The 8,175-nt window shown below is 34.5% G+C and overlaps 1 pseudogene; it reads left to right on the top strand.

Annotated features, from left to right (window-relative positions):
- Nucleotides 1-329: 329 nt before the first annotated feature.
- Nucleotides 330-1,245, top strand: LOC119520799 (annotated as a pseudogene).
- Nucleotides 1,246-8,175: the final 6,930 nt, after the last annotated feature.

The following is an 8,175-nucleotide window of genomic DNA, read 5'->3' as shown; positions in this document are numbered from 1 at the left end:
ATACATTTAAAATATGCAAAACAGTTTTATTCTTGAAGACCAAACTAACACTTAAACTTTAACCTCTACTGGTAAAATTGTAGAAAACACATTTTTATTCCCATTATAAAATTTTTCCAGAATATTTTTTTGTAAAATGAGACATGATAAAAAAGAAAAAGTAGCATAATTCCATAAGTAAAGAATACTTAATATTCTGTGAGTCAACCCATTATTGTGGTAAATTGTATGCTATTGTGATCATACTATAAATTTTTTATCCCGATTAATTTTTTTTTATTTTCAGATTTTCAACTCATTTGTGCACAACACATACTGAACTGAAATATATGGAAAGCCAAAGTAACATCTCAGAATTCATTCTTTTGGGACTTTCTTATGACCTGGACATACAGATATTTTGCTTTGTGCTCTTTTTATTCTGTTATGTTTCCATCTTGGTAGGAAACCTCCTGATCCTCATCTCCATTCTATGCAGCTCCCCTTTTCACCAACCCATGTACTATTTCCTCTGCCATTTATCCTCAATGGACATATGCTATACCTCTACTGTTATACCCAAATTGATTGGTGACTTGTTAGGGGGGACAAAAATCATCTCATATTGTAATTGCATGTTACAAGTCTTTACCATGCACTTCTTTGGAAGTATTGAGATTTTCTTTCTTACTGTCATGGCCTTTGATCTCTATGCTGCCATCTGCAAACCTCTGCACTACATGATTATCATGAACAGGACAATATGCCATCTTCTAGTCCTAGCTTCTTGGGCTGGAGGGACTGCCCATTCCTTTCCTCAATTGTCTATGAAAATCCAGTTGCCCTTTTGTGGTCTAAATGTAATTGATCACTTTTTCTGTGATATTTTCTCACTGCTAAAAGTTGCCTATACTGATACCTACATCACAGATGTCCTTGTTGTTGTCAATTCAGGTATGGTTGCCTTAGTAACATTTGTTATCTTATTGCTTTCTTATATCATTATATTATTCAGTTTAAGAAATCATTAGCTGAGGGAATTCACAAAGCTCTCTCTATCTGTGGGTCTCATATCAGAGTGGCTGTCTTATTCTTGGGCCTTTAATCTTTGGTTACCTCAGACCAGCTAACACTTACCCTGAGGATAAAATATTTGTGCTGTTTTACACAATCATTGCCCCCATGTTCAATCCCTTAATCTATACTCTGAGAAATACAGAGATGAAAAATGCCATCAGAAAGATTTGGTGTCAAATGCTATTTTAAATGGAAGCACACAATAAATGTGTAATCAAAGGCTGGAATCTACCACAGAGATAGTTTTTATTCTTTTAGTACAATTAGATATGAATTATTCTCTTGCTATTATGAGTGCAATAGATGATGTTACTAGGCTTAGAGATTTCCTGTAATTACAAATCAAATATTAATTTTAACACACAAAAATGATTTGGAAACATAATTGATTTTGTGGGGTAGTGAGATGGTGTTGTAAAAAAGGCATCTGGGTCAAAATAATTTAAGGCAATAATATATTGAGGAGGGAATTTTAATGAAAACATTTTACTGATAATTTTATTTAAAAGTTCAGGCTTCCTGAAGACCACATGGTGACACTTTGACACACTCTTTTTAATGGAGAAATTAAATCTATAATTTAAGAAATTTATATTTTAATAATTTTTAATTTATATTTGGTTTTCATCCTCTAGTGGAATTCCAAATTGAGTAATAAGGAAACCAGTAAACACTTTATCTGACATAAAGTGTTTTCATGGAGTAAACTGTACTAAATTCCCACTAAAAATAATAAATAAGATTGAAAATCAACAATTCAGAATGCTGATTTCAAAATTACTTGTGTCTCCCCTATTGACAAGAATTGAAAATTATGTCTCACATAGCTTAGGGAACTGAATTATATAATGTGTTTACACACCCCTACCTACCAAAAATTGGCAAGTAATTGTCAGTCATTGGTTCCAGAAAAAAAGACATTTCATATTAACTTGAAAAAAGTCAGCTTTTTTTTAAAAAAATAGAAGTTGTGATCTAAAAACAGAAACCTGTGGGCAGAATGCATTATGATACAATAAATAAAGCAAATAGATGTCTACCCTGTAGATGAGACTTCAGGGAAAGATTTCCTGAAGAAACCAAAAGAAAATTTGACAGCATACCATTCCTAAAAATAATATCTCTTAGGTCACAGAACATGTAGTCATAAGAGAGAAGGGCATCATCGTAGCTTGAAACTGTTATGTACCCCAGAAAAGACCAAGTTCTTTTAATCCATTCCTGTGGGTGCAAATCTATTGTAGGTGGGACATTTTGATTAGGTTATTTCAATTGAGATGTGACCCAATTAATTCAAAATGGGTCTTAAACTCCTTACTTGATTCTTTTGTAAGTGGATAAAGGACCAACAGTAAAAGCCCAAAGAGCTAAGAGAAACTCCAGAGAATTTGTGGGGCAAGGACATGCCCACAGAAGCTGAGAGAGGAAACCACTGAAGCCAGAAGCTGAAAGCTATGCAACTGGGAGAGAAGGACCATCCATGTGCTTTCTCATGTGACAGAGTTGTCCCAGATGCCAGCACCCTTTCTTCAGAGAAGATATAGTCCTTCTAACCTATTCCTAGTATATTGTGATCTGGAAGCTTTAGCAAACCAAAACTGGCATAGATAAAAGGATGAAATGAAAAGGAAATTAATTAAATACAGAAAGTGTTTCAGAATATGTACATGCAGTACGAGTTGCACTCATTCTTGAGGTATTGCACAAAGAAGGATAAATGATCAGAAAAAATAATGATGGGGATAAAATTAAATAGAGCTCTTATACTAGAAAGGAGCTAGGCAAATTTTTATTTTGTCATGTTACTAATAAAGCAGAAAAACTATTGCCAGATTTAACTTCTCTTTGGAAAAACCATCAGAAGAAAATATGGCAGTATCTAAAGTTTTGAGGAAAGGTTTGGATAATGAGACATTTTATTACCAGACTACTTGTATTTCATTATTTAGGAAAGAGAAAAATAAAACTATTACATTTAATAAACTCTGTTGTAACAACATGTAGCTTCATTAAAAATTATTTTCTAACAAGTATTCAAATGTTCCAACTGCTCTCTTTATTTGAGTGCATAACCTTTCTCATATGTGCATATGTTTCCTCTGTGACTGACAATTAGGTATTGATGATGAAATAAGTGATGTCTTGAAGGACAACACTTCAACATATATCCCCAAGTAGAAATCAAGACAGGAATAAAATCTAGCAAACTATCATTCTCCTATAACATCCTTTTAGTTATTTATTTTCTATATCAAAGAAACACCACTTTCCAAATTAATCCTGACCTCCACATTTTATAAAGCTCACAAACCAATCTCATTCTTTGCCTTGGTTCCCATTTTTCCATAGTTTTCTCCCTGTCCAAGAACTTATCATTTATCAAAGAATGTTTGCATGACTTCCACACAGCACATTCCAGATTGAGTTTCTCCTGCCCACTGCCACTGGGGGATCCAGGAAAAGCCACATTGGCAGGAATGTTTGTCTTTAATGATGTTTTAATTCTATTCCAAAGGATATTACCTCTGACTAGTTAGTTATTCATAGTTATGTTTGATTTGGTTTAATGTATCATTTATCCAAAGAATATATGGATTATTTAAAAAAAGAAAAGAGTCTATGTGTATGCTTGGATTTTTTCCTGAGTGTGTCTGAGTGTGGATGGCATGGTGGGCTAGCATTTCTTGATGAGGGGTCAGAGGGAAGATCCCTGACATCAAAGAGAATGCTGTTCAGAAGATGTTTGGTGTCTGAACCTGAAATGGATGTGAAATCTCACTTTAAGTCCCAGGGTAATTTATTTTTCCCTCTTTGAGATTAATTTGCTTATCATATGTTTGAAATCAATTTTAAGAAAGTGTAGACATACTAGAAGTATGTCCATATGCTCATGAAACTCATTTTCCCTGCTAAGACCACGTATGAACTTCTAACTACTTCTTATTGATGAGGCATTGCTGATAGTCTTGCAAATTTATAGTACTGCAAATAAATACCCAAAATAGAATAGCTGGATCATGATTTATGATAGATTTAGTAGATGTCCTTAAAGAGTACTTCAATGTATTTTTGCAATATTGAACTATTAACAGCAACATGTAAGAATTCCTTCATATTAGAAATTTGCATTTTTCTATCTTTTGACTGATCATGCTAAAGATTTCTGAATTTTATTAGCCCTTTCCTTGAAAGAATTTTAACTGTTGATATTCTATATTTAGAACTGTTAGTTATGTCATTGAATACTTTCCTTAGTTTTGTTATATTTTTGTAAGTTGTTTGAATTTAATTTGTTTTTATTTTCATACATCTTGATACACAAGACATTTAGATCACTGATTTCCAAACATTTTATTTCTTAATGACAGAAGTACTGTCATTACACATTGTACAGATTTAAAAGGAATATAAGGGTATATTATAAACACATTAAGGCCAATAAATTAAAAAAAAACAGATTTGGAGAATTGCTTAATGATATAAACTTCAAAGCACATTAAAAATAAGTAGTAGATAATTTCAATAGTCCTATATCTCTTAAAGAAATTAACTGTGTTTTTTTGAAATATTCCCACAAGGAAGTTCCAAGTCCATGTAGCTACATTTTAAATTCTATCAAACATTAGAACAGAAATAATACCAATTCTATACAAACAGTTCCAGCAAAAGGAACAGAAGCAAATATACCTTAACTCATTCTTTTAGGCCAACATTTCTCTGATACTCATAAAATATAATGGCTTTTCTTTACATCAGTTAAGATTTACTTCTTAGACAATGATAACCCCAGTAAAAACAGACAGCTTTACTTCTCCCACACAATCTGGATGATACTTTTTAAAAAACAAGTGACATTAGAAGGTTTTGGAAATATGAGATCAATATACAAAAACTGATTGTAAAGGTTTTACTTTTAGCAAATTATCAGAAATTGATTTTTAAATGCTACTATAAAAGCATCACAAAACAATACTTTAATATTAATATTTAACAGAAATTATTTAAATATGGCAAAAAATGTGCAAAGCATCTATACTGAGAACTATATGACTTTGGAAAGGAAAATTAAAGAATGCCATAATAAATGGAGCAACACTGTATATTCAAAATGAGGTGATTCAACACTTTAAAAATACCTTTGCACAACCCAAAAAATAATCTGTAGATTCCATGCTATTCTCTCAAAGAAATCCAAACTGGCTTTCCTTTTAGAATGTTAAAATCTAATTCCAAATTTTTATGGAAATATAATGCATCTAGATTAGCCTATACAAATTTATGAAATAATAAATTTGGAGAAATTACACTTACACTTCCTGATTTTGAGGCATATTATAAAGCTATGGTAATCAAAACAGTGTGTAATTTGATATAGACAGTCAGAACAATTGAACAGTTTAGAAAATCCAGAATTAGATCCATGCATACATGGTCAACAAAATCTGAAAAAGGACTGTAGGCAATTCTTTGGAAAAAGGAATGTTTTCAGCAAATGTTGATGGAACAATTGGACATGCATACACAGAAAATAAACCTTGACCTGTATCTCACACATTATAAATACATTAATTAAAAATGCATCATAGATGTCTACACAAAATAAAAATATACAAAATACTTAGAATGAGACATAGAAGAAAATCTTTGCATCCTTGGATTGGGCAAAGAGTTGTTAGATAACACAACTTTTTCTTTTTTTTAAATGTAATTTTATTGAGATATAATCAGATAACATACAATCATTCAAAGTTTACAATCAGTTGTTAACAGTATTATAGTATAGTTGTGCTTTCATCACCACAATCAAACTCTGAACATTTTCAATATTCAGAAAAATAAAATTAAAATTAAAATAAAAAAGAACATCCAAAACATCCCATTCCCCACTTCCCCCATTGTTCATTTACTTTTTAGTTCAGTTTAATAGAGATATATTGACACACCATACAGTCATCCACAGTGTACAATCAATTATTCACAGCATCATCATACAGTTTTTGTTCATCACCAGAATCAAGTTTTGAAACTTTTCCTTACTCAAAACAAAAATAAAATAAAAAAAGAACACCTAAATCTTCCTATCCCCTCCATCCCATGCTATTCTTCATCTAATTTTTGTCCCCATTTTTCCACACATCTGCCTATACACTGGATAAAGGGAGTGTGAGCCACAATGTTTTCACAGTCATGCAGTCACACTATGCAGTCTAGATAGTTATACAATCATTTTCAAGAATCAAGGTCACTCAGTTGCAGTTTGACAGCTTCAGGTATTTCTCTCTAGCCATTCCAACATCCTAAAGACTAAAAGGTGATATCTGTATAGCACATAGGAATACCCTCCAGAGTGACCTCTCAACTTCATTTGAAATCTCTCAACAACTGGAACCCTACTTTGCTTAATCTCTCCTTCTCCCTTTTGGTCAAGTAGATCCTCTCAATACCACAGTGCTGGTTCCAGACTCATCTCCAGGAATCATTTCCCACATTGCCAGGGGGATTCACTCCCCCAGGAGTCAAGTCCCACATAGGGGGGAGGGTAGTGAGTTCACTTGCTGAGTGAACTTAGAGAGAGATTGGGTCACATCTGAGCAACAAAGAGGCTCTCTGGGAAGGGGTACCCCTAGGCACAATTGTAAGTGGGCTTAGCCTCTCCCTTGCAGCAACTAGCCTCACAGGGGAAGGCCCCCAGATCAAGGGCTCAGCCTACTACATTGGCAGTCCTCAGTGTTTGTGGGAAAATCAGCAATAGCCCAGGTAGGGAAGTCCAACACTTCTGCATTTCTCCTACAGCTCCTGGGGTGGGGGTGGCCAGGGGAGAGGCCTGAAAACACACTTATACTCTCTGCCCATATCACTCGGGAATGTGTCAGGGTTTCACGCAAGTCTACAAACTAACCAAATCCCACTTCCCATTCACCATTCCCTGCACTTATGGTATTCAAACAAACTGCTCATACAAGTTAGATTATCTAGTGTGCTACACAAAAGTTAAACCTTGCACCAGATAAACATATCCTCCCTTGGCCTCACACATAAGTTGTAGTATGAAAACCCAATCAGTATCATCCTTTACCCTTGGGCCTGATTTGCCTTAGTCCTAAACAGATCTTCTTCATTCATATCTCTAATTAAAGAGATAAGACACCTTTTGAAACCATTGCTATCCAGCTCATTTTCAGGGACCCCTCCCTTGCCCACTTTCAGAGAACTCTTCCCTTAATTGCTTGCAATAATTTCCACATCTTCATTCTTAGAAAACCCACCTCCCTATATTTAATAATGAGAGACTTGCTTCACTTAGAGATAAGTTCCCGTTTTCTTTTTCCCCTACAGAATCAGCTAAGACCAGTCTTAGCCACTGGGGCATGCTCAGATAGAAGAAACCCTGATCTAATGTTACCTATATTTAATTATAATAGTAAAAATTATGCCCACCCATCATATTAAGCTGCCAATTTTGAACATGCAATGTATGCACTAACATGATTTGTAACAGTGCATGTTCCCCTTAACCCTCTCTCCTGACCTGCATCCTCTCACCCCATCCTCTCTCATTTCCCTAAGCCTACTCCCTGAAAACTACACAAAAAATCCCAAGCCTCTTTAGCTCAGGGAGACAGATTTGGGCTTGGTCCTGTCTCCTTGCTTGGTTGCCTCACACTAAACTCTTTCTTTTCTCAAAATCCTGGTGTCACAACATAGAATTCTGTGCATACTGGGCAACAAGTCCACTTGGGCAGTAACAATCTGACAACCACTTAGGGACCATAAAGGTCTTAGGACCCCATGCCTGATAACCTGTAGCTCCAGTGGGATGGAGTTTTCTAGTTGCCAACTCTGAGTGGCTGCCTAGACTGATTAGTCTAGAGGCTCACAATTGGGACTCTCCCCTATTCATACCATCATCATAGACCCCACAGTTCAGTTTCATTTTGAGAGGAAAAATGGTGTCATGAACACACACATGCACGTACACACACATATATGAGAACAGATATGTATACAGATATATAGCTCTCTATATATCTTTAAAAATTTAATTTGTAGTTTCAAATCTTCCTAACCAAAAAACCCCATCTGTATGGCTTCACCCATGAATTCTACTAAATATTAAAG

The sequence above is a fragment of the Choloepus didactylus genome, chromosome 26 (genome assembly GCF_015220235.1).
Source record: "Choloepus didactylus isolate mChoDid1 chromosome 26, mChoDid1.pri, whole genome shotgun sequence".
NCBI lineage: Eukaryota > Metazoa > Chordata > Mammalia > Pilosa > Megalonychidae > Choloepus > Choloepus didactylus.
The sequence above is the reverse complement of the archived record's forward strand: the minus strand, read 5'-3'. Positions and strand labels throughout refer to the sequence as shown.